The sequence below is a fragment of the Elephas maximus genome, chromosome 1, assembly GCF_024166365.1.
Source record: "Elephas maximus indicus isolate mEleMax1 chromosome 1, mEleMax1 primary haplotype, whole genome shotgun sequence".
NCBI classification, from domain to species: Eukaryota; Metazoa; Chordata; class Mammalia; order Proboscidea; family Elephantidae; genus Elephas; species Elephas maximus.
This window is the reverse complement of record NC_064819.1, coordinates 23,958,618-23,983,846: the sequence shown is the minus strand read 5'-3', so window position 1 is coordinate 23,983,846 and position 25,229 is coordinate 23,958,618. Positions and strand designations below refer to the sequence as shown.

General features: G+C 39.1%; 1 pseudogene; it reads left to right on the top strand.

Annotated features, from left to right (window-relative positions):
* Positions 1-485: 485 nt before the first annotated feature.
* On the top strand, positions 486-23,552 carry LOC126071554 (40S ribosomal protein SA-like; annotated as a pseudogene).
* The last annotated feature ends 1,677 nt before the right edge of the window (positions 23,553-25,229 follow it).

Here is a 25,229-nt window from a genome sequence, read left to right as displayed (position 1 = left end):
TGGAGGTCAGGGCAGGATGTCTCCATATCCACTGTGAGGGAATACTATCCAAATGAACAGGGGTAGGCCTGCTGTGTGTGTACAAATTGGTGTTTCAGTACATGGTGAGGTATTAAGGGGTTTCAGTGAAAGTGCAAATGGCCTGCAGGAATGTACTGGGTGTGCGATATGTACTATTGCACTAGTATACATTGCTGGTAAGGTGATGTGTTTGTCCAGCCCATCACCTGGGTATGGGTACAAGAAGCATTCTCGCTGGTCACTGGATTGGGTGGTGTGTGTGCACCACTGGTTGCCGCGTGATTGGGCAAGGGTGCACGAGTCATCAGATGTCAGGTGGGTGAATTGGGAACTCACACCACTGGTCATCAGGTGGGTAGAGTTGTGCAGGGGTGGTCAGAGCAAGCAAACACAAGCCTCTGGTTGCAGGTTCAAGAGTGTGTGAGCATGTGGTGTAGATTGCTGGTGGGTGTGGCTGCATGGGAATGGGTGGGGGTGGTCATGAACCTCCAGGTGCAGGTCCACTGACACAGGAGTATGCATGCCCAGGTTGGGGGTTGGGGGGGAAGGCTCACCACTGGTTGCCAGGAGTGGGGCATGAAGGGGACCGTGTCCCCACAGAGTGCAGCCGGCAATCAGGACCAAGCCTCAACAAAATGCAAGAGTGGGGGGCTGTCCAGAGTCCAGTCGGGTGGGGGATCTCTAGCCACTACTCCAAGGATCCTCCACTCTACCAGCACCACCCACCCAAACGATCAGGGACCACCACTGGTGAGTAGTTCTGTTCCTATTTTATAGCTCCCTCCCTGCTATGGTCACCTGGGTTCCTAGGTCTCTCACCCACCTTCCTACACTTTCCCTCCTTAGATCCAGTTCGAATTCTGCTCACCTTCCTTTGCTCCAGGTTTGTCTACATAGTATCTCTTGTCTCCTATTTGGGCTTCCATGAAGTTGTCTTCCTGTACTCCTCAACTGGGAATGCTGCTCACTTTGTCTCAAGATGGTGACGCTGTGCCAGGCTGGCTGGTAGGGTGCCTACAGTCTATAAATCTCCTCATTTGCTGTTTTCATTCAGTTTCTGATTCCATTTGGTGTTCAATTTAATTATTTATCCTTCTGTTGCTTTTCTGGGTGCCCAGCTTGTTTCTGTATATGTTTCACTTGGTTTCTTGGTTCTTCGTTGCATGAGGATAGCAATGTGTGTGTGACTAAGTTGCCATCTTAAGCTGTCCTCCCCTTGATTTTTAGTAGTATGTTATTTGGTTTCTATATATTCATCTATTTCCCTTATTCTTCTTGTTACTTATTGCTAACTTTATTCCACTAGAGTCAGAGAAGATGTTTTGTATGATTTCAATCATTTTAAATCTATCGGGTTTTGATTTGTGTCCTAAAATATGGTCTAAACCTATGTGCATTAGAGAAGAATGTACATTGAGTTGCTGTTGGGTGGAGTATTCTATATATATCTGTTAGGTTCAGTTAGTTAATAGTGTTATTCAATTCTTCTGTTTATTGATCTTATTTTTAGTTGTTCAATCTATCATAGAAAGTGTTGTGTCAAAGTCTCCTACTGTTATTGTAGATCTTTTTCCCCTTTTAGTTCTGTTAGAGTTTGCTTTATAAATTTTGGGACTCTGGCAGGAGGTGCATGGATATTTACAACTGTTGTATCTTCTTCGTTAATTGACCGTTTAAGCATTACGTAGTGACTTTTTTGTCTCTTGTAGTAGATTTTTGACTTCAGTCTATTTTGCCAGATATTAATATTACTACTCCTTCTATTTTTTGGTTACTGTTTGCATTGAAATTTTTTTTTTTTCCGTTCATAGACTTTTAACCAATTTATATATTTGTGCCTAAGGTGTGTTTCTTGTAGACAGTATATGAATAGGCTGGGATTTTTTTTTTTTTTTTTTTTTAAATCCACCCTGACATTCTCTGTCACTTGACTGAAGTGTTTCATCCACTTACATTCACTGTAATTATCAGTAGGGGAGGATTTACTTCTACCATTTTATTTTCCTTTTTTTGTGAGATTAATGTTTTCTTTGTTCCTCTTTACCTTAGTGCTGAGTTATTTTTAAATATAGATTTTCTTTTTGTTTTATTTATTATTGTGGTTTTTGTGATCGCTGAGTCTTTTTTTTTCCCCCTTCTTTATTTTAGTGAGTAGTTTTATTTACTTTCTTTGTGGTTACCATGAGGATTACATTTAACATCTTACATTTAAAACATCCTGCTATTATCTTTGCACCACCTTAACTTCTTTACCATACAAAAATTCTGCATCTACACTAATCATTCTCTCTTTTATTGTTGACATTGTCATCAATTACATCTTTGTATCTCAGTTTGCCTGTAATCTAAATTTAGTTTAATGTTATTTTTATTTAGTTCCTAATCTCCCCTTCTGTTTTATTCTTCCCTATAATTATGTCCTTGTAACGCATGGAGCACATGCCCTTTATATTTATCAACCAAAATTACCTTAGGTCTGATTCGTATATTGTCAATGGTTTCTCTTTAATGGAGTACCCCTCCCTTCCCCTGTGTATGTATCACTTTGAATGGCTATTAAATGTTGCTACTTTTCTTTCTAGAGGACTCCATTAGTATTTCTTGTAGGGCTGGTCTGGTGGCAAAAAAAAAAAAAAAAATCCCTTTATTTTTGTTTATCTGGGAATGTCTTGATTTGCCATCATTTTTGAATGAAAATTTTTCTGACTATATTATTCTTGGCTGACAGTTCTTTTCTTTCAGCTGTTTAAATATGTTGTTCCATTGTCTTCTTGTTCACATGGTGTCTCAAGAGAAGTCAGAAATTAATCTTATTGGGACCCCCTTGTATGTGATACTTTGCTTTTCTTGTGCTGCTCTTAAAATTATCTCTTTGTCCCTGATTCTCCAGAGTGTGATTGATATGCCTTAGTATCTTTTAAAATTTACCCTTCATAGAATTTGTTGCACTTCTTGATTGGGAAAATTCCCGTCTTTCAGGGTGTTTGGAAGTTTTCTGCTATTATTTGTTGAAAGATTTTCTCTAGACTTATATCCCTCTCTTCTTATTCTGGAACTCTGATAATCCATAAATTATTCTTCTTAATGATGCCCCACATATTTCCTAGGCTTTGTTCATTTTTCTTCATTCTTTTTTCTGTTTACTTTTCAGACTGAATAATATCAAATATGCTGTCTTCAACTTCACTGGTCCTCTCCTCTGTCATTTCAATTCTACTTCTGTGTCCTTCCACGATGTTGTTCATTTCTGTCATTTTACTTTTATTCTCCAGTATTTGTAATTTTTTTTATGATTTCTATCTCTTTATTTAAATTTTTGTTTTGTTCTTGTATTGTTTTCCTGATTTTCTTTAGATATTTTTCAGTGTTTTCTTTATCTCTTTGAGCATTTTTAGTATTAATGCTTTGAAATCTTTGTCAGGCAATTCCATTATTTGTTCTTCCTCGGGGACTATTTCTGACCCCTTGCTTTGTTTGCTCGCACAATTCTTTCCTGTCTCTTTGTATGTTTTATAATTGTTATCTATGGGGCATTAGGAAACCCTGGTGGCATAGCGGTTAATAGCTGTGGCTGTTAACAAGAAGGTCAGCAGTTCGAATCTACCAGGTGCACCTTGGAAAACCTATGGGGCAAGTCTACTGTCCTGTAGGGTCACTATGAGGCAGAATCAACTTGACAGCAACAGTTTTGTTTTGTTTTGGTATTGAACATTAAAATTTATTTGTTTTGCTTTAGTAGATAAGGAGATTAGTTTCTTTCTCTTCTCTTTAAATTGTTCTTTTAGCTCATTGATTATTCTCAGAATTCACAGGATCGCCTGTCCTAGCCATACTTATCCCTGGACAGCTTTGGCCTGTGCTACTTCAATCTCATGTTTCCGTGTCTAGGTGTGTCCAGCATCAGGATGGGGTGTGATGTTTGTCCTTATAGTGTAGAGCTGGGCAGAAGTGTCAGCAGTGCTCGGCTGCGGTTGGGCATGGCTGCTACACTAGTCCGAGGCAGGCCCAGCAGGTAAGGCACCAATTCAGGGTCACAGCCTAGGTGCTGCTCTGGTCCAGGGGTGGGACTACACACTTGGCATGGGCCCAGTGGCAGGATCTCAACTGCTGCACCTGTCAGTGGTTGGACTGGTGCCATGGTGTGGTGAGAGTTCAGGAATGGGGTCACCATGCAGGTCCAAGGCCACTGGCTTGCTCAGGTTCAGAGGTGGGGTTGCAGGTGCTATGCTGACCTGGACTAGGCACTTCAGGCTTCTGGGTGAGCGTGCGTGTGCCTGTGGGGTTAAGTTTGGGTGGGTGTGTCCACAGCATCAGGGAAGTTGCCCTTGCTGCATTGGGCTGGGTAGGGTGTGTTTATGATGTCACGTGTGGCAAGTGCATTTCAAGGCGGTGGGTCAAGCTGGGTGAAGGCTGCCTGGGCAGTGTTTTTGCCATGAGTGCCCAGGCAGAATTCCTGCCTCAGGCCAGTTGGCTTCTGGTAGGGAGTTCAGCCTGCGGTGCCTACTGCCATAGATGACTGGACTAGCCTCCAATGGATGGCTGTGCTTTGGAGTGTACCCAGCTATCTCCAACAGAAGAGTTCCCTGGGTCATTCATGTTTACAGGACCAATTTCCTGTGGTTACACTTTGCTGCACTCCCTTGGGTTAGGGGAGCACAAACCTGTGTCATTGTGTTTTCTGTTTGCCCCTCCTTAGTGGCACTAGCACCGGCCTTTCCACTCTTTGCCTGGGATTTCCTATAGTTCAGTCCGTACCACTGTCCTTGTGTATCAACTCCTTGGAGTTCCCAGAACTCCACTCTATGCTACACCCAAGCTCTGCTCTCTTCCAGGTCTGCACCCAGTCCCTATATGCACCCACCCATCTTGTCACTCCATTCCGGGATTGTTTTCTTAATTTCTCCATCTTGATTTGTTTTCTTCACATTGCTCTCTCCCTGTGCTCTCTGCTCAGAAGTGCCTTTTGTCTCTGCCCTAAGGTGGCTGAGTTAAACTGGGCTGCCGAGTCAAGTGTATACATTCTGCCGAACTCTGCTTTTCCACCGTGTGTATTTTACCTTTCTCTTGATTCAGCTTTCCCTATGGTTCTCCAAGTCTTCAGTTACTGTCCGGGCCTCTGAAATTTTTGGTTACGTTATGTTTCTGTTGTCTGCTTCTGATGTTGCTGGAGGGAGGTGTGATTGTATGACCAGCTATGCTGCCGTCTTGCCTCCTCGTTGAAATCTGCTTTATTGTAAAAGCATCATGGAGATCACATTTGTAAAATCTATACAAATAAGTTGGGAATAAAACATTGAAGATAAAATAAACAAAGGAGAGTATGTTTAGAATTTCAAAAAAAAAATTAAATAACGAATAGATAAGTTCAGAAATCAAGATCAAATAGTACTTAGAATTGAACGACAGCTAAAATACCATATAGCAAAAACCTGTGAAATATAATTAAAGCAGTAATTTGAAGAGGAAATGTAATTTCTTAAATAATTACATTTGTGAAGAACACTAAATATTAATGAGCTATGCTTTCTAGATAAATAGATTTTTAAAAAAGCAATTGAATGAACTCAAGAATAATAAATAAGAGAAAGTAATAAATTAAAACTAATCTACAATTAAGAACTTAAACAAGTCCAGAGAAATTTATTGGAGGAAAAAAATGGATGAAATTTATAAATATCTGAAAATAAAGATGAAAAATAAAGCAGATTTGGCAAATAGTTTGTAGACTTATCTCTGATCAGAGTAAATTCTCAAAAAAGCAAATACACTTAACTTCAAGAGCAGAATGTACACAAACGCATATTCAATATGCTTTTGTTTATCCATTTTATGGATTTTAACTAAAAAGTGGTCTCTTAAACCTATGCAATAAATTTTTCTAATGGGCTGATCATTAATGAGGAAATCAGAAATATACAGGAAGAGAATACAAAATACTTCTTAGTTTACAAATTTAGATATAAATCTTCAGCAAAATGAGCACATAAGCAAAGTGTAATGTATTGCCTCCGAACCAAAAGTTTGGCAGTTGGAGTCCACCCAGAGGTGCCTCAGAAGAAAACCCTGCTTACCTACTTCTAAAAAAATCAGCCATGAAAATACTGTGACATACCTTTCCACTCTGACACACATGGGGTCATCATGAGGAGCAACCGACTTGACAGCAACTGGTGTTGGCCTTTGTATTATTTCAGACAGGAAGTGGTATACACTAAAATTTTAATGAGAAAAAAAAAAAAAAAGTGTGAATGGTGCCCCAATATAGAAACTGAATCTTTCTCATTATATCCAGATATGGCAACAACACTGAAAATAACAAGTCCTTATATTTGTCTTGTGCAGTAGAGTTCATAAAATACTTTTCAAATTTTGTGTCATAAAAGTCATCTAGCTCAACTTATTTAGGCTCCCCAAATGTTTTGATTAAGGGGGAAGAAGAAAGTTGGTATTTTCCCTATGAAAATCTTCCAGTGATCCCCACCTAGACCATCCTCATGATGGATATGGTCCCCCAAAATCAGTAAGTACAGTCTTGCCCTACTCCATTCATATCCAAAAATTCTTTTTTTCTTTTTCAAAGTCCTTTATTTGTGGATTCTAATCATCATTCTACATTCCTCCTCCCCCTCTTTCATTCCCCCTCATTTGTGTGTTGCCCCCAGGGCTCAGAGGCACTCCAGGCACAATGAAGTCCTGAGGAGATCACTACCACCCATCCCAGTTTACCAGTCTTATTCGCCACCACTCCTTCTATCCCCTCCCCTTCCTCCCTTCCCCACACTATTCAAATTTAGTTCAAGGACAAAATAAGCCTTGGCAGTAGGTCATCAGCAACCTTTCTTTCCCTCACCCCTGCTCTCCCCGTTTTACCACTGCTCCTCCTCCACCTTAACCTTTCCCAGTGCTTAGAGGCTTGAGAGAGGAGATTAAACTAATCCTGTCCACCGACAAGCTCACTAAGCTGTTCCTGAGTAAAGTCCAAAATTCCTGCTAAGCGATAGAGCTGGGGGGGAGCCGGGGGCAGATTAATGTAACAATTGGCACATTATAGCAGTAGCTTTTCCAGAAAAATTCTTTCCTTTTTAATAATCCCATACAAAGCCAGGAGAAAGTATGAGGTGTGGAGTGTGTGTGGTGAGGGGGAACATAAAGACAATTAGTTTTTCTTTTCTTTTTCGTATTAAATATAAATTAAACAACTAAGTATGTTGGCACCGTGACACTTTTCTTTTAAGTAATTTAACCTACCCTTTTCTTCACAAAATGGGCATGAGTGTATAAATAGCCAACATTTAAGTGGTTTTGGATTGGTTCATTTGCTAATTAATACTTAAGAGAGGAGAATTAGAAAGACTCGGGAAGGAGTAAGGCGGTTTCTGAGAGTTCTGCTTGCCGCATATTGATGCTTCTGTCTGTAGCTGTATTTCTGAGAGACAAGGAGAGTGGCAGAGTCATCACTCCAACTTTGGGAGAATATAGCACCCCTCTCTATTTTATTGGAAACCCTGCTGGCGTAGTGGTTAAGCGCTATGGCTGCTAACCCAAAGGTCAGCAGTTCGAATCCACCAGGCACTCTTTGGAAACTCTATGGGGCAGTTCTACTCTGTCCTATAGGGTCGCTATGTGTTGAAATCGACTCGATGGCAATGGATTTTGGTTTTCTCTTTTATTACTCTCCTACCTTGGCTTACTTGCCCCAGCGTACATAAATTTCTCTAGACAGCACATCCCAAATCAGATTAATCTGATATGTAACATTTAAATTAGTATCTTGAATTCCTTTAGGTTTGCCAGCACACGGACTCTTTTTTTCTCCTCTATGGAATTGATTTGAAACAAATTTTTGAATCTCAAAAGCTGAGGTAGGCAGAGGCAATCATTGCCAATGACTGTGTAGGGGGTAAAAAATTTCTATTCAAATCAGGGCAAATGCAATTGGTGTGCTAAAAAAAAAAAAAAGTGGGAGACGGTTCAGAGTAAAGTTGAATCTTGAGGATAAAACCCATGGTTTTTTTATTCTTGGCATTCATTATGCCGAAGAATTCCATGCTAAAATGGAAAAGAATTTCAAACAAACAAACAAATAAAAACAGTTCCAAAGACTCAATTGAAATGCTCAAGCCACATTGAGGTGAAGCTGGATAGAAGTATTAAAAGCTGCCTTCCAGAGCAGGTAGAAGAAGGTCCTGGCTAATTGACTGTTAGTTTCAGTCTTTAAAAAAGTTGCTTCTAACTGGCAAAAAAAAAAAAAAGTGAATTGTGTTCCAAAGGGCATTTAAATCACAGTTATGCAATGTCAGATTTCCCAAAGCTGGCAGTGGATCTTTTCCAAATACCTTCATGGTTTCCTGAGAAACTTCAGAAAGCAAACACCCAAGCACCTAATTTGGTTTCTGTTTATTATTTGTATGTGTGTGTGTGTGTGTGTGTGTGTGCGCGTGCGTGTGTATTTTAACCAAGGAAACTTAAAATAAGTCAGGTCATTGTCAAACCAAAATGGAAACCCTCACAATTTCACTAAACGTTTACTGGACACCTGTTCCTGGTAAATCTCTATGTTTGAGACAAGGTCCTTGAACCCTGAGGGGACAGCTATGTAAATACCTTTGTGTTATAATTTCTTTTATACTTGTATTTCTCTAAATTTAAATATATATGTATTAGTCTTCTACTTTAAATTGAGTTAGTATTGGAGTAAATGATAATATACTAAACAGATTATTTCAAATGGGATGGACAATCTATTCTTTATTTCCTTGTATAATTATAAGTTTTCATTAATATTTCATTTGTGAAATCTGAAGGATTATCTGCCACATAAACTTACATAAAGCTGGACTATATAAAGAACGCAGCATCAGGATTGGAGGAAGACTCATTAACAACCTGCGATATGTAGATGACATAATCTTGCTTGCTAAAAGTGAAGAGAGCTTGAAGCACTTACTGATGAAGATCAAAGACTACAGCTTTTAGTATAGATTACATCTCAACATAAAGAAAACCAAATCCTCACAACTGGACCAATAAGCCACATCATGATAAACGGGGAAAATATCGAAGTTGTCAAGGATTTCATTTTGCTTGGATCCACAATCAATGCCCATAGAATCAGGAGTAAAAAAATTAAATTGCTGCGAAAGACCTATGCAAAGTGTTAAAAAGCAAAGATGTCACCTTGGGAACTAAGGTACACCTGACCCAAGGCATGGTATTTTCAGTTACCTCATACACACACGAAAGCTGGACAGTGAATTAGGATGACTCAAGTCTGATGTATTTGAAGTATGGTGTTTTTTTTTGTTGCTAAAGAATATTGAATATTCCGTGGACTGCCAGAAGTCATGACTCTGCCTCTGACCGGCTCTGACTTTGAAGAACTGGTTTACCTTGTCAGACCTCAGTTTCTTTAACTCACTGAATCCAGCAACAATTAAATGCCACACCACGGGATCTCATACTATATGAAATAGCAAATAACCCTACTGTTTAAACCACTTTGAGTTGAGCCTTCTGTTATTTGCACTGGAATATTTAACAGATGCATATATTTAGGCCAACAGGAAATATTTGAGTCAATACAGCTTAGTGCAAGAAATAATCCTTCGCTATCATATACTGTCATATTACATATTTTTAAGAAGCAAGCTAGTGGCCATGCCAGAACCAAAACCAACAAAAAACCAAACCCATACCGCTGAGTTAATTCCAACTCATAGTGACCCTATATCCAGATATCCTGGTTCCAAGTTGCTTATTCTTTCCTGTGCACTAATTAGTACATGAATATCTTAAATATTCTTCATTGGTATGATCATCTAGTGTCTATGATTCCTATGTTCTTGCCTTCAGTTTCAACCTGAAAGATGACCTGAAATCATTTTTAAAAATATTTTTCTGAATAGTAAGTAGCGGTTTCTAGATACAACATTAGGTCTTATGGCACGGAAGAATTTTTTTTTTTTTCTCCATACTCAATATTATGTAAAATAAAGTTCTCTAAGTAAACTTCCCTTTTTTCAGTTTTCTGTCTCACAGATGGGTTGTCAAAAACTGTCACCTGTTTCACATAGAACACATCCATCTAGTTCTTTAAGAGGTGCAAGGAATAACCCAAGCTGAACTGAAATGAGTTTTTTGCCACACTTTTCCAGGCAGTCAAAAGGTGAGGATGAAAGATGATTGACAAGTAGTGTGGCTTGTCAACTCCTCAATCAAATGCAATAAAATTTGGAAAGAGAGATGTTGTCATGACTGGCATTTTCATGTACTGTATTTCATTTCTGAATAAATACTGAAAAGATTATGTGGTCATAAATATGAAACATAGTTGTGCCATTTTTCTCAGAAATTTTAAGAAAGTCCTTTCTGTCTGTTCTATCGATTTTTTTCCCATTTGCACTGTCCTATAAAAAAGGGGATTACAGAATATGAAACATCACATGAATGTTCGAGATCGTTGAGTCCAAGCCCGTTATTATAGAGTTAAAGAAACTGAGGTCTGATAACGTACATGACTTCTTTAGAGTCAGAGCTGGTCAGAGGTAGAATTGTGACTAGGCCCTCGATTTTCAACGAAATGGGAGAATATCAAGATATTTAATTTGCCTACATTCTTCCAGCAGAAACATAGAGAAACCAGAATTTACTACAAGCCTCTGACTCCCTAGTTTACATACCCAGCCATAAAGCCATTCTGACTTAGAATTGTGAAATGTTATCATTTGTGTCTCCAGCAATTAGCACAAAAGTTTATTGAGGCAATGACAGTGTGCCAGACATTGGACTAAGCACTAGGTATATAGCGATAAATAACCAGTCATGGTCTAGAGTTACATTAAATAGAAAATTGTGGAAATAAGAAACTAGCAAAATAAGATAGGTCATATGGAAAGGCCAATTTGAAGTGGTATTACTCTGACACCAAAGGAATAAGAAAGGACAGTCCTGGCTTTGGTTTGGAAGAGGGATAAGAGGAAGAAGAGTAGTGGAGTGAAACATATCATCAAGAAGGAACTGTGTATATAAATGCTCCGGATTAAGAAAGATGCATGTATTGAATGAACTCTGACTGGTGTTTAGTGAGCAAATGAAACATTGGCTGGAATGATGGAGAGATAGAAAAAGAAAATATCACTCGTAGATAGACTCTTAGTGAAAGTATTTAAGAGAGGAGTGGGAAGGGATACTATGGAATATTTAAGAGCAAGAGGATGTACAATCATCTCAATGAGTCAGGAAATATAGCAAGATTGCTAGGCAGTGTTAACAACCCATTCAAATTTTGAGGTCATGAATTTAAAGTGAAACCTACTGTGGGTGGTTGGAAAATGGTCCCCCCAAAATATCAGGTCCCAATTTCTGGAACTCTAGATTATCTAAGTGGGTCCTAAATGTCATCACAAGTGTCCTTGTAAGAAGGAGACAGGGAGACATTAGATATACAGAAGGAGCAGGAGGTACTGTAACCACAGAGACAGAAATTGGAACGACATGACCACAGATCAAGGAATGCCAGCAGTCACCAGAAGCTGGAGGAGTCAAAGAATGGCTTCTCCACTACAGCCTCCAGAGAGAGAATGTACAACACCTTGATGTCAACCAGTGATACTGATTTAAAGCTTCTGGTCTCCAGAACTGTGAAAGAATAAATTTCTGTTGTTTTTAGCCACAAGTTTGTGGTAATTTGTTACAGCACTCATGGGGAACTAATACACTATTCTGCCCAAATGCATGACTGTTTCCAGCTTCTCTGGTGTAAGTATAAACATAATAGATGGTTGAGTTCTTTTTGCAAGAATGATAGAGGAGAAAAGGAAGGCTAGCATCCTGGGTGTTTTCAAAGTAATGATTTTAATAATGAAACTTGGAATCTAAGTTGGTAAACAGAAAATGAAGACAAAACGGGACTGATGGATAATGAAAATATAGAGATATTAAAGGTTAGAGATAATAACTTGGTGGAAGAACCACTGACAGTTCTTAATGCCTGCCACCACTCGCTAAATGTTGATTGAAACCAAATCAAACAGCAAGTTCAAGGTTCTTGTGAATTGTCAAGGTAAAATGTCAGCACTCAAATGTAATTGGTGGATATCAGAAAATTGGAAGTGTTGTACATCAGAAGCTTGGCCAAGGAAGCCACTTTCTAGTCTATATCAGAAACTTCATCATGTACAATAAAAACTGAAATATCTACTTATAAGATGTTGGAATTCAAGTACTCATTGAGAAATTAGTAGAAGAAAGAAACACCTCAACAAATACTTGTTAGTTGCCATGGAGACAGTTTCAACTCATAATGACCCTATAGGACAGAGTAGAACTGCCCCATAGGGTTTCCAAGGAGCAGTTGGTGGATTTGAACTCCTGACCTTTCGGCTAGCAGCCGAGCTCTTAACCACTACACCACCAGGGTTCCAACCAACAAATACTTAGCTCCCTCTATATCCCTTTGCATGAGAAAAATACTTAAAAAAAATTTTTTTTTTCTTTTAATTGTGCTTTTCTTTTTTTTGGGGGGGGGGTAAAAGTTTACAGAACAAATTAATTTCTCATTAAACAATTATTACATATATTGTTTTGTAACATTGGTTGCCAACCTTGTGATCTGTCAAACACTCCTTCTCAACCCTGGGTTCCCCATTTCCATTCATCCAGCTTTCCTGTCCCTTCTTGCCTTCTAATCCTTGCCCCTGGGCTGGGGTGCCCATTCAGTCTCGTATACATAGTTGAACATTCGGTGTTATTGTTTGATTTATGGGCCTGTCTAATCTTTGCCTGAAAGGTGAACCTCAGGAATGACTTCAGTACTGAGTTAAAAGGGTGTCCAGGGGCCATACTCTTGGCATTTTTTCAGTGTCTATCAGACCAGTAAGTCTAGCCTTTTTTTGTGAGTTTGAATTTTGTTTTGCATTTTTCTCCCACTCTGTCTGGGATCTTCAATTGTGATCCCTGTCAGAGCAGTTAGTGGTGGTAGCCAGGCACCATCTAGTTGTGCTGGACTCAGTCTGGCGGGGGCTGTGGTAGTTGTGATCCATTAGTCCATTGTACTAAATTTTCCCTTATGTCTTTGGTTTTCCTCATAGAAAAGTACTTTAAATTTTAATGCTCCCTGAGTTTAAAAATTATATATATACGCATATAAAACAAAAATGAAACTGATGGCCGTCAAGTCAATTCCAGCTCCTAGCAACCCTATAGGACAGAGTAGAACTGCCCCGTAGAGTTTCCAAGGAGCACCTGGTGGACTCGAACTTCTGACCCTTTGGTTAGCATCTGTAGCTCTTAACCACTACACCACCAGGGTTTCACATATATAAATACATAAAACCCCCTGCGGTCAAGTTGATTCCGACTCATAGAGACCCTATAGGACAGAGTAGAATTGCCCCATAGAGTTTCCAAGGAGCATCTGGTGGATTCGAACTGCCGACCTCTTGGTTAGCAGCCGTAGCACTTAACCACTACGCCACCAGAGTTTCCAAATATATATATATTGTCCTGAAAAGCAGAAAGTCAAGCAGAGTAAACCAGACACTTCCTTAACCTTCTGATTCAAAAGGTAAAATACTCAATTATATACGTAATGAAGAGAAATTTTACATTTAGGATGACTTGCTTTCTTAATTGTTGGTTGGAACTGTCAAATTTTATTTTTGTCCAGTCAGTAATAAATAAAATTACATTTTACGTATAAATAAGGATATGCCTTGTGTACTCATTTTGTATACAAAAACTTCTAGACAGTGTGCTCATAAATACATTAGAAACCACCAAATTACTATTGTTCGTAAGGATTTATTCTGAGCACATTACGGTTCTTAATTTTTGGTCTAATGTACTGGATATAGGTAACTCAGTTCAATTCAGTTTAATACAACACATCTATCCTGTGCCAGGCCTGCACTTGACCTATAGACAATTCTCAGGTAGGACTGATCCTGAGCTCACAATAATTTAATACTTCAGTTAAGGTGAAGCCTAAGGAATATAATGGACACAGACGAATGACTCATGGATTTGTTCTCTCCTTAAGCCAACTATCATTACTCTCCTTGCTGCTCCACATGGTCAGCAAGAGGGAAAAAAGAATCCTGTCTGACTCACACAGGAGCTAATGTACTTCAGAGCTTTGAACAGTAATGAGGGGTAGTCCTGACCAAAGGCCTTAGGAAATTCTATTCCAAAGAATGTTGGAATGAAAGGCTTCGACTGGGGTCTAGAGCCAGGGTTCTGTACCATATCCACATTGGAATTCCTGGTCACATCCTCTGAAGATTTTCACCCCAATCCTCAAATTCTCAAGGCTTTTTATTGCCATTTTACTGTTAAAGTTCCTAGCTATAAAGAGCCAGTTCTTGCTGCTTTGCCATAGGACATAGTACCTTCAAATCTAAAACTTATCCCAGCAACCAGTGATATGCTGATAAATGCATAACAACCAGTTCCGTGACATTGGGCAGAGCCACTATTTGTAATACTGCCAAATTCCTTGGTGTAAATACTCCCCTTGTGGCTAATTTGTAACTGCCAAAATGAAGACAGTGAATGCGGACTTGGAAGGAGATACAATAGATGTGAATACCTTCAAGAGCATACCCGTTGCCGTCGAGTCCTTTCCAAATCATAGCAACTCTATAGGACAAAGTAGAACTGCTCCATAGGGTTTCTAAGGAGAGGCTGGTGGACTCGAACTGCTGACCTTTTGGTTAGCAGGCTTAGCTCTTAACCACTGCACCACCAGTGCTCCATCAACAGCATAGATAGCAATAAAGTGTTGTAAAATAATTAGAAATGGTAAGTTCTGAGTACTCATTACCTCTGTTTTTAAATATAATTTATTTTAAGTTTATAAAATTTAATTTTAATAATATCTGTACTTAACAACTTGCCTGCAAAATTCCCAAAAAGTTAACAATTAGTTCGGATGAGCTGACACCAGTAATCTACTGCTGGCAACCATATCAAAATGGTTCTCCTGATATATATATATACACATATATATACTTACTATTTTATATCATGATTTTCTTTTTCTTTGTTTTCACCAAGTTTTGTAAGGTCATGAGATAAATTGCTCTGAAAAGGCATAAGAGGAATAAACTTTCTGTGATTTATCATGCCCTCTGTGGTAAGGAAAATTCTAAGGTGATCCTCACTGTGTCATACCCTTGAGTGTACATAGAATCTGCAACTGGCTTCTAGCAAAGATAGTAGGATAGTCACTCCCTTGATTACACGATGGCATCTTAGAATACCAGAGAGAAGACGCAATCTGATTTCGAGGAAGTAAGCTGCCATGTTGTAAGACAGCCTGTGAGAGGGCCATATGATGAGGAACTGTGAGGGCCTCTAAGAGCTGAGCAGCACCCAGCTGACAGCCAGCAAGGAAGCAAGCGCATCACTCCTACAATCACAAATAACTGAATTCTGCCGGTAAACACTTGAAATTGGAAGAGTTCTCCCAGCTCCAAAAAGGAATCTAGCCCACCTGATGTACCTAGATTGAAGCTTTTTGAGACCCTGAGCACAGGATGAGCTAAGCCATGCCTGGACTCCTAACACATGGAAATTGGTCAGTGTAGGTTGTTTAGAGAAGGACATAATGCTAGGTAAAGTAGAAGGTCAGTGAAAAAGAGGAAGACCCTTGATGAGATGGATGGACACAGTGGCTGCAACAATGGTCTCAAGCATAACAACGATTGTGAGGATGGCACAGAACCAGGCAGTGTTTCGTTCTGTTGTACATAGGTTTGCTATGAGTTGGAATCAATTCGACAGCACCTAACAACAACAACGGGTTGTTTTAAGCTGCTAAGTTTGTGGTGATTTGTTTAGCAGCAATAGAAAGCAAATGTACCACTCAGACTTGAATGAGAACAAGTCTAGGTAGAAATCAAATTTACAATGAATTTTTTTCTCCAGAATTTTGAAATCCTGGCTCTATTTTTTACAAATGAGTTTTCTAATACTATGTTGATTCTTGTTCCTTTTATAGGTAATCTCTTTTGCTCTCTGAAATATTTTTGAAAACCTTTTCTTGCTCTTATTTTTCTGAAATTTATTAAAGACATGGCAAACCTTGTTTTATAATACTTTTATTTAAATATAATTTACATACCATAGAATTCATCATGCTAAATTTCACCCAGCCTATGGTAATAATTAATCTTTTTTTGTCTCAAAGGATTTGCCTATTCTAGATATTTCATAAAAGTGGAATCATACGCTATTTGACCTTTTGTGTCTAGATTATTTTACTTAGCATGTTTTCAAGGTTCATCCACGTATCAAACTTCATTTCTCTTTATAGCTGAAAAATAATCCATTATATGTATATATCACATATTATTTATCCACTTATCAGTTGATGGGCACTTGGATTGTATCCACATTTTGGCTATTGTGAATAATTCTGCAACTAACGTTGGCATTTCTCAAGCTGCAAGAATTGAAGAGAATATTCAAATGTCAAGTTACATTATTGAAGGATTCCATGGGCCAAAAACTGAATGATGCAGGAAGAATCAAAAGAAGATGGAAGGGATATGCAGAGTCATCGTACTGAAAAGAATTGGTCAATGTTCTACCTTTTCAAGAGGTACCATATGATCAAGAACTGTGGGTACTAAAGGAAGATATTTAAGCTACACTGAAGGAAGGCATTGGTGAAAAATGAGGCTCCAGGAATGGAAAGAACATCAACTGAGATACTTCAACATACAAATGCAATGCTAGAAGCACTTACTCATCAATGCCAAGAAATTTGGAAGACAGCTACCTGCCCAACTAACTGGGAGAGATCCGCATTCTTACCCATTTCAAAGAAAGGTGATCAAACTGAATGTGGAAATTATTGAGCAATATCATTAATATCAATGCAAGCAAAATTTCCTGAAGATAATTAAAAAATGACTAACATCATATATCAACAGGGAACTGCCAGAAGTTCAAGTTGAATTCAGAAGAGGATGTAGAACAAGGGATATTATCGCTGTTTTCAGATGGATCTTGACTGAATACGGAGAATACCAGCAATACGTTTAACTGTGTTTTATTGACTGTGTTACAGCATTCAACTTTGTGAACCACAACAAATTATGGATAGCATTGCAAATAATGGGAATTCCAGAATCCTTAATTGTGCTCATGTAGAACCTGTACCCACATAGAAGAGGCAACCATTTGAACAGAACAAGCTAGTATCCTTTAATCTTTCTTGTTTAATCTGTATGCTGAACAAAATAATCTGAGAAGCCAGACTATAAGAAAGGGAATGTGGCATCAGAATTGGAGGAAGACTCATTAGCAATGTGCAATATGCAGATGACACAGACTTACTTACTAAAAATGAAGATGATTTGAAGCACTTACTGATGAAAGTCAAAAACCGACAGCTTTCATTATGAATTACATCTGACCCAAAATGAAAATCTTCACAACTAGACTGATAACATCATGATAAATTGAGAAGAATTTGATGTCAATAATTTCATTCTGTTTGGATCAACAATTAACACCCATGGAAGCAGCAGTCAAGAAATTTAATTTAATTAATTGGGAAATCTGCAAAAGATCTCCTTAAAGATTTAAAATGCAAAGATGTCACTTTGAGGACTGTGATGTTTCTGATCCAAGCCATGGTCTTTTCAGTTGTCTCATATGCATGTATAATCTGGATAATGAAAAAAGAAGACAGGAGAAAACTGATGCATTTGAATTGTGGTGTTGGCAAAGAATATGGAACATACCGTGAACTGCCAGAAGAAAAACAAATCAGTCTTAGAAGAAATGCATCCACATTGCTCCTTAGAAGCAAAGATGGTAAAACTTCATCTCACTTACTTTGGACATGTCATCAGGAAAGACCAATCACTAGAAAAGGACATCATATTTGGTAGAGTGTCAGTGAAAACAAGGGAAACCCTCCATGAGATGAATTGACATGAAAGCCACAACAATGGACTCAAACATTTCATTGATCATGAAGATGGGGTAGGACCAGCAACATTTCTTTCTGTAATGAATGGAGCCAACTTGATGGCAACTAATAACAATGACCAATGATGCTGAACATCTTTTCATGTGCTTATTGGTGGTTTGAACATCTTCTTTGGAGAAATATTTGTTCAAATCCTTTGTCCCTTCTTAATTGGATTGTTTGTTTTTTATTATTGAGTTGTAAGGTATTCTTAAATATTTTTGATAAAAGTCCTTTATAGACATATGGTTTGAATTTTTTTTTCTCCCAATAGGTTGTCTTTTCACTTTATTGTTGTGTCTTTTGAAGTACAAAAGTTTTAATTTTGGAGATGTCCAATTTAGCTAATTATTTCCCTTGTTTGTGCTTTTCATGTCATATCTAAGAAATCATTGCATAATCAAAGGTCAGGAATATTTATTCCTTTGTTTTCTTCTAAGCATTTTATAGTATTAGCTCTTACACTTAGGTCTTTGATATAGTTTGGTTACCTTTTGTATATGGTGTGAGACGGGGTATTAATTTATTCTTTTGCACGTGATTATCCAGTTGTCCCAGCACCATTTGCAAAAAGACTATTCTTTCCTCACGTATTTTCTTGGCATCCTTGACAAAAATAAATCAACCATAGTGTGAGGATTTGTTTCTGAATTCTCAATTCTATTCCATCGATCTATATGTTTACTCTCATTCTAGTACCACACTGTCATGATTACTGTAGCTGTGCAGTTAGTTTTGAATTAGGACATGTGAGGCCTCCAACTTTATTCTTCGTTTTTAAAGATGGTTTTGGCTAGTTAGGGCCCCTTGAAATTCCACGTGAACTTTAGGATCAATTTCTGCCAAGAAGCCAGTTGAAATTTTAACAGGGTTTGTGTTGAATCTGTAGGTCAATTTTGGGAGTATTGTCATCTTAACAGTGATCTGTGAAAATGGGATATCTTCCCATTTATTTATTTATTTAGATCCTGTTTAATTTCTTTTAGCAGAGTTCTGTAGTTTTCAGTGTAAAAGTCTTGCACTTCTTTTTGTAAGTTTATTCCTACTCCTTTTATTCATTTTGTTATTGTTGTCACTTTAAATGGAATTTTTCTTAGTTTTATTTTTGAATTGTTTATTGCTACTGTATAGAAATCTGCAAACTTGCTGAACTCACTTGTTAGATCAACAGTTTTGTTCTGTTTTTTTAAGGGGAGGGAGTTCCTTAGTTTATTATATATATATATGTATAAACCACCCACTGCAGTTGAGTCGATTCCGACTTAGAGGGACCCCATAGAGTTTCCAAGGCTATAAATCACGATGGAAGTGGACTGCCACATCTTTCTCCCACGGAGTTGCTGGTGGTTATGAACTACCAATCTTTTAAATTCCAATCTTTAACCCTCACATTTGCAAATATCAAAAAATTTCTTTTTGTCTCACTGTTATATTTTCGTGGCATCCTTCAAAATTTCTCACATCTTTCTAATTTAGGAGTTTTGTTTGTTCATTTATTTTAGGTCCCTGTCTATTCCCTGAATTATCCCCCCCCCCGGGGGTAAACATCTTCTTTGTTCATCTCAGTCTTTCTCTTTCTTCGTATGTCTGTCTGAGCTTAGTTGTCTTTTAATATTTAAAAGTGAAGCACTGGATTTATTATTCTAGTTAGCTGGTGTGGTTTCTTTTAGGTACGTGCAGGTCTGTCTTCCCAGTGTCCTCCTCTCTAAATAAAAAGGCTGTGTTGATACCCTGTATCTTTGGTTGAGGCTGAAGACCAAAGCGCTTCCCTTTCTGATCTGTTCATGGGTTAATATTCATTAGACTACCAGAACAAGGAATGACTTTTCCCTGGAGGCCAGTATTGCCATTAGCTGTCATAATTTTCCAGGAGCTGTTGATTCTATTTCTTTAGAGAGGAACCCTACAGTTTTCTGCAAGGTCATAAATGCTAGCAACTATCAGCTATCAGTTCCACAGACAGGAGCCAGCATCAAGTCAGGGAGCTCCTATGTACAGCTGTACTATAGACAATTGATTAATTTTATTACTTTACCCTTTTTCTTTTTCCTCACCTGCCATACCTCTGATTCTCATCTGGAACTTCCAGGAAGTTTTGCAGAAATTGTCAGATTTTGCCTCCATTTTTAACTCTTAATGTGTTATGAGCAGTTTTTTTAACTACTTTTTTTGTCTGTATTCTTCCATCTGCTGCCTATTTTACAAAAAAAAAAAAAATTATATTTTAGCTACTGATGACCCTTTCCTATCTCTTTGTGAAACTTTTAAAGAATGGATGAATTTATACAAATCATGTCAGCTTGCATGCACGTGCACACGCACACACGCGCGCACACACACACACATACAAGCCTTCAAATTCTCCTCAGAATGGAATTTGTTGAGTTGGCAAATCCCTGAGAAGGTTAAGGGTATTTCACTGATGTGAATTATTTTTAATCAGAAAAAATGTTCTAATATAATACTATAAGGAATTGAGAAAAATGTCATTTTCATAGGGTTGGGTAAAAAAGATTTTTAATTTTGAGGCATTTATGCGATTGGTGAAGCAAGATTTTAGCATGTGTACAGTAGAGCTTTGAGTGAAAAGGAGATGACATTAAGACTTTGAGAATTTGGGAAATAAAGAGAGAGAGAACACAAGAGACTTAGAACAGGCTGTTGATGAGAGCCAAGGAAAATCTCCAAAACTGACTTGTGGCCAGCCATACCATATTCCCTGTCCTATTGTTAGCTTCTGTTGAGTTGGCTCCAACTCATGGTGCTCCCATGCACTACAGAACAAAATGTTGCCTCGTCCTGTGCCAGCCTTACAATTATCAGCACATTCAAGTCCATCGTTGCCATATGACCAACTCATCTCACCAAGGGTCTCCCATACCCTCTCTGGCCTTCTACTTCACCAAACATGTTGTCTTCCTCTGGCAATTAATCCCTCCTTATGATGTGTGTCAGACAATGTTTCATTGTGATCCATAAGGTTTCTTTGGCTAATTTTTGGAAGCAGATCACCAGGCCTTTCTTCCTAGTCTCTTAGTCTGAAAGCTCCCCTGAAACCTGTCCATCATGGGTGACCCTACTGGTATTTGAAATACAGTGGCCTTGCTTCCAGCATCACAGCAACATGCAAGCCACCACAGTATGACAAATTGGCAGGTGACTGGTGAATTCTTTGTCTTAGGGCTGTCTTGTTTCTTTTCACAGGTTTAGCAAAGATCATTTATAGGAGGATCATAAATCCCAATATCTATACAACGTGACTTAAAACTCAAGGTATATCCTTGGGAAGGTTCAGAAAAATGGGCCCTCAGGTACCTTAACTGAGAGAAAAGAAGGGGGGAAAAAAAAAACCCAGCAACAATGAATTAAATCACTTACATAGCGCTATATGTTGGAAGTGACATTTTAACAGTTGGTCATGTATCATGAACTCTAGGACATTATGCCGAGGATGAGGCCAATAGCCACAGCTGGAGGCTGTAAGAAGACAATATGTGTGTGAGGGTGGAGGTGGAAGTGGGGAAGTTGAGAGAGAATATATGTGTACTGGAAGTAGGGTGAATGTGCAGAGAGAACCTGGAGGCATTGGAAAGAACCAGAAAGTTAACTTTGAAATGGTGTTGAGTAGGGGTACTGGAATTCTCCAGTTCCCTTCTCCCCATTATTGAATGTGAAAGCTAAAGAGAAAACAGAACTTATCTAATACCAAACGAGAATCACCTGCTCATAAGAGCTGGTGGAAGCGGGCTTCAAAACTGCTCTCCCCATAGCTCTACCATCCAACCCCACTTACAAAGCTCTATGTTCTGTCTTTCTTAGTCACTTGTTCCATGATTTATCTTACTCAGTGATAAAAACATTGAAATCTGGAGTAACTCTAGTTCTTCTTTATTGCCCGTTCAGAAATCTTTGTGGCCCACATATCAGCACCTTTAGACATTAGGAAGGATCTTTCTCTTGGCTCAGCCAACTGTCATGTGGATGCTTTTGTCAGTCCTAAGGTGCTGAGTGACCAAAGAGTGCTGCAGAGTGGTGCTTACCAGCCACCCAGGTGAATACCATGTGGATTAGTACACTTCCTACATTAAACCAGTACAAATTCTGCACAGATGCAACATTTCCATACTTTATCAGCGATCCAAGTCTTCTATCCTGTGTCCATTTTATGTTGGATTCTGAATGAGTAGATCTGTCAGAGAAATCATCTCAATATTTTACACTGTTGACTGAACGTGAATCACTTCCTCAAAGGAAAGGTAGTCTCTTGGATTATTTGGTTTCCTCTTTAGTTCCACTTTTCAAATAACTGTAAAAATGGCTCCACCATGTGGCCAAATTGTGCACATTGTTCAAGGGATCCAAAAGAGCAACAATACAGTAAATCAGACCATTTATGTCATTCATTCATTAATTCAGTACGTACTTATTGAGAGAGCCTACTATGGGTCCGTTCCTGTTCTCAGCAGTGAGGATATTGTGAACAAAACAAATGCAACCCCTGCTTCTTTGGATCTCATATTCACTGTTGATCCTTTCTCTGCATAAGTAAACGATACCAAAATCATACAAATCACACCTTTTCAATTCTCTTTACTTGAATATAAGAAAAAAGGGCACAGAGCTTTCTTGATAACCAAAAAGGGGTCCATATGGCGTAGTCCTGGGTTCCTGTCACGACTTAAACGAAACCTTTCACAATTTCAGAGCCCTTGATGTCCTGCAGACAGAAGAGAAGGGTGTCCTCTAACTTGCAGCAGGGACCCACTTAAGTGGCACCAACCTTGACTTCCAAAGGGAACAGGACATCTACGTAAAAGTGATGTTGTTTACATCATACACCTGAGAGAAGCCTCTGCTGCTGGCTCGTTCCATTGTTGCCACTGAAAACCCGGTTGATGTTAGTGTCATATCCCCCAGGAATACCGTCCAGTGGGGTAGTCTGAAGTTTGCTGCTGCCCATGGAGCTGCTTCTATTGATGGACGCTTCACTCCTGACACCTTCACTAGCCAGATCCAGGTGGGTTTCTGGGAGCTGTGTCTTCTGGTGGTTACTGATCCCAGGGCTGACCACTAGCTTCTCACAGAGGCGTCTTATGTTAACTTCCCTACCACTGCTCTATGTCACACAGATTCTCCTCTGTACTACATGGACATTGCCAACCCACGCAACAACAAAGACGCTCACTTGGTGATGCGGTAGATGGTGGCCTAGGAAGTTCTCCACATGCGTGTTGTCATCTCCGGTGAGGACTCATGGGAGGTCATGCCGTATCTCTACTTCTAAAAAGATCCTGAAGCGTTTGTGAAGAAAATGCAGGCTACTGCTGAAGAGGATGTGGCCAAGAAGGAATTTCAGGGTGAATGGACTGCTCCCGCTCTTGAATTTACTGCTGCTCAGCCCAGGTTGCAGATTAGTCTGAACCAATTCAGCAAGTCCCCTACAGAAGACTGGAGTGCTCAGCCTGCAACTGAAGACTGAAGACTGGTCTGTAGCCCACCCACCGACCAGGCCACTGAGTGGGGAGGAATAATCACTGAGTGGTCTTAGGACTTTGGGACTTATCATTTTCTAGGCTAGTCCAGATAAATGGTTCCTAATTCTGAACTTGGCTGCTAACCAAATGGTCGGCAGTTTGAATCCATCAGCCACTCCCTGGAAATCCTATAGAGCAGTTCTACTGTGCCCTATAAGGTCGCTGTGAGTCAGAATCAACTCAAAGGCAATGAGTTTTTGGTTTTAATTCTGATAATAAAAAACAATGAGGATGTTCCTCTCAGATTAAAAAAAAGGAAAAGGAAAAAGCACATTTAAAACGCATTGCAAATTTTGCCTACGATGTTATCATCAGTGGTCTCTATGGGTCCACATACGTGTCTATTAAGACTAATTGGATTAGATGACTTCTAACGTTCCTTCTGAAGTCCCTGGCTGGTGCAAATGGTTAATGTGCTTGGCTACTGCTATAGATTGAATTGTGTCCCCCCAAAATGGGTGTCAACTTGGCTAAGCTATGTTTCCCAATATTGCCTGGTTGTCCTCCATTTTGTGATCTGATGTAATTATCCTATGTGTTGTAAATTCTAACCTTTATAATGTTAATGAGGCAGGATTAGAGGCAGTTATGTTAATGAGGCAGGATACAGTCTATAGGATTAGGTTGTACCTTGAGTCAATTTCTTTTGGGATATAGAAGAGAGAAGCAAAGAGAGAGGAGAGGGACCTCCTACCTCCAAGAAAGCAGAGCTGGGAGCAGAGTGTGTCCTTCGAACTCAGGGTCCCTGCACTGAGAAACTCCTAGACTCAAGGAAAGATTGATGACAAAGACCTTTCCCCAGAGCTGACATAGAGAAAAAGCCTTCCCTTGGACCTGATGCCCTGAATTCAGACTTCTAGCCTCCTGAATTGTAAGAGAATAAATTCCTGTTTGTTAAAGCCATGCACTTTTAGTATTTCTGTTATAGCAGCACTAGATAAGACAGCTGCTATCTGAAAGGTTGGAGGTTTGAGTCTACTCAGCGGTGTCTTGGAAGAAAAGCCTGGGAATCTACTTCTGAAAAATCAGCCGTTGAGAACTATGGAGCACAGTTCTACTCTGACACACATAAGGGTCACCATGAGTCGGAATTGACTAAAATGAAACTGATATTGGTAATGTTCTTTCTAGCAGCAGCAATTTTTGATCCTTATGGTCAGGAATAATTAATAAAGAAAAAGCTAATCTCAGGGCAGAGTCAGAATTTGTGTTAAAGGCTCCTGTCTTCTGACCCTACCCAGTGCATCCACTGAAAGCTCTGGTTGCTGCATTACAGCACAATTTTGCCTTATTTTCCACTTCTTTTTCTCACCTGGAACCCTGGTGGCACAGTGGTTAAGATCTCGGCTGCTAACCAAAGGGTTGGCAGTTCAAATCCACCAGCCATTCCTTGGAAACCATATGGGGCAGTTCTGCTCTGTTCTATAGGGTCGCTATGAGTTGGAATCCACTCGATGGCAGCAAGTTTGGTTTTATTCTCACCCAGGAACAAAGTGCTGCATGACTGGGTGACCACAAAATGTAATTTCCAAAGCAGGACTTTTTGAGAGTGAAGTGGGGGAAAACATGCGTTAATAAATATTCACCACATAAGTTATTTGTAAAAAGTAAATTAGACTACAAGAAATTCAAAAGGACATACTTAAGTGGAAAAACATACCTTGCTCATGGATAGGAAGACTTAACATAGT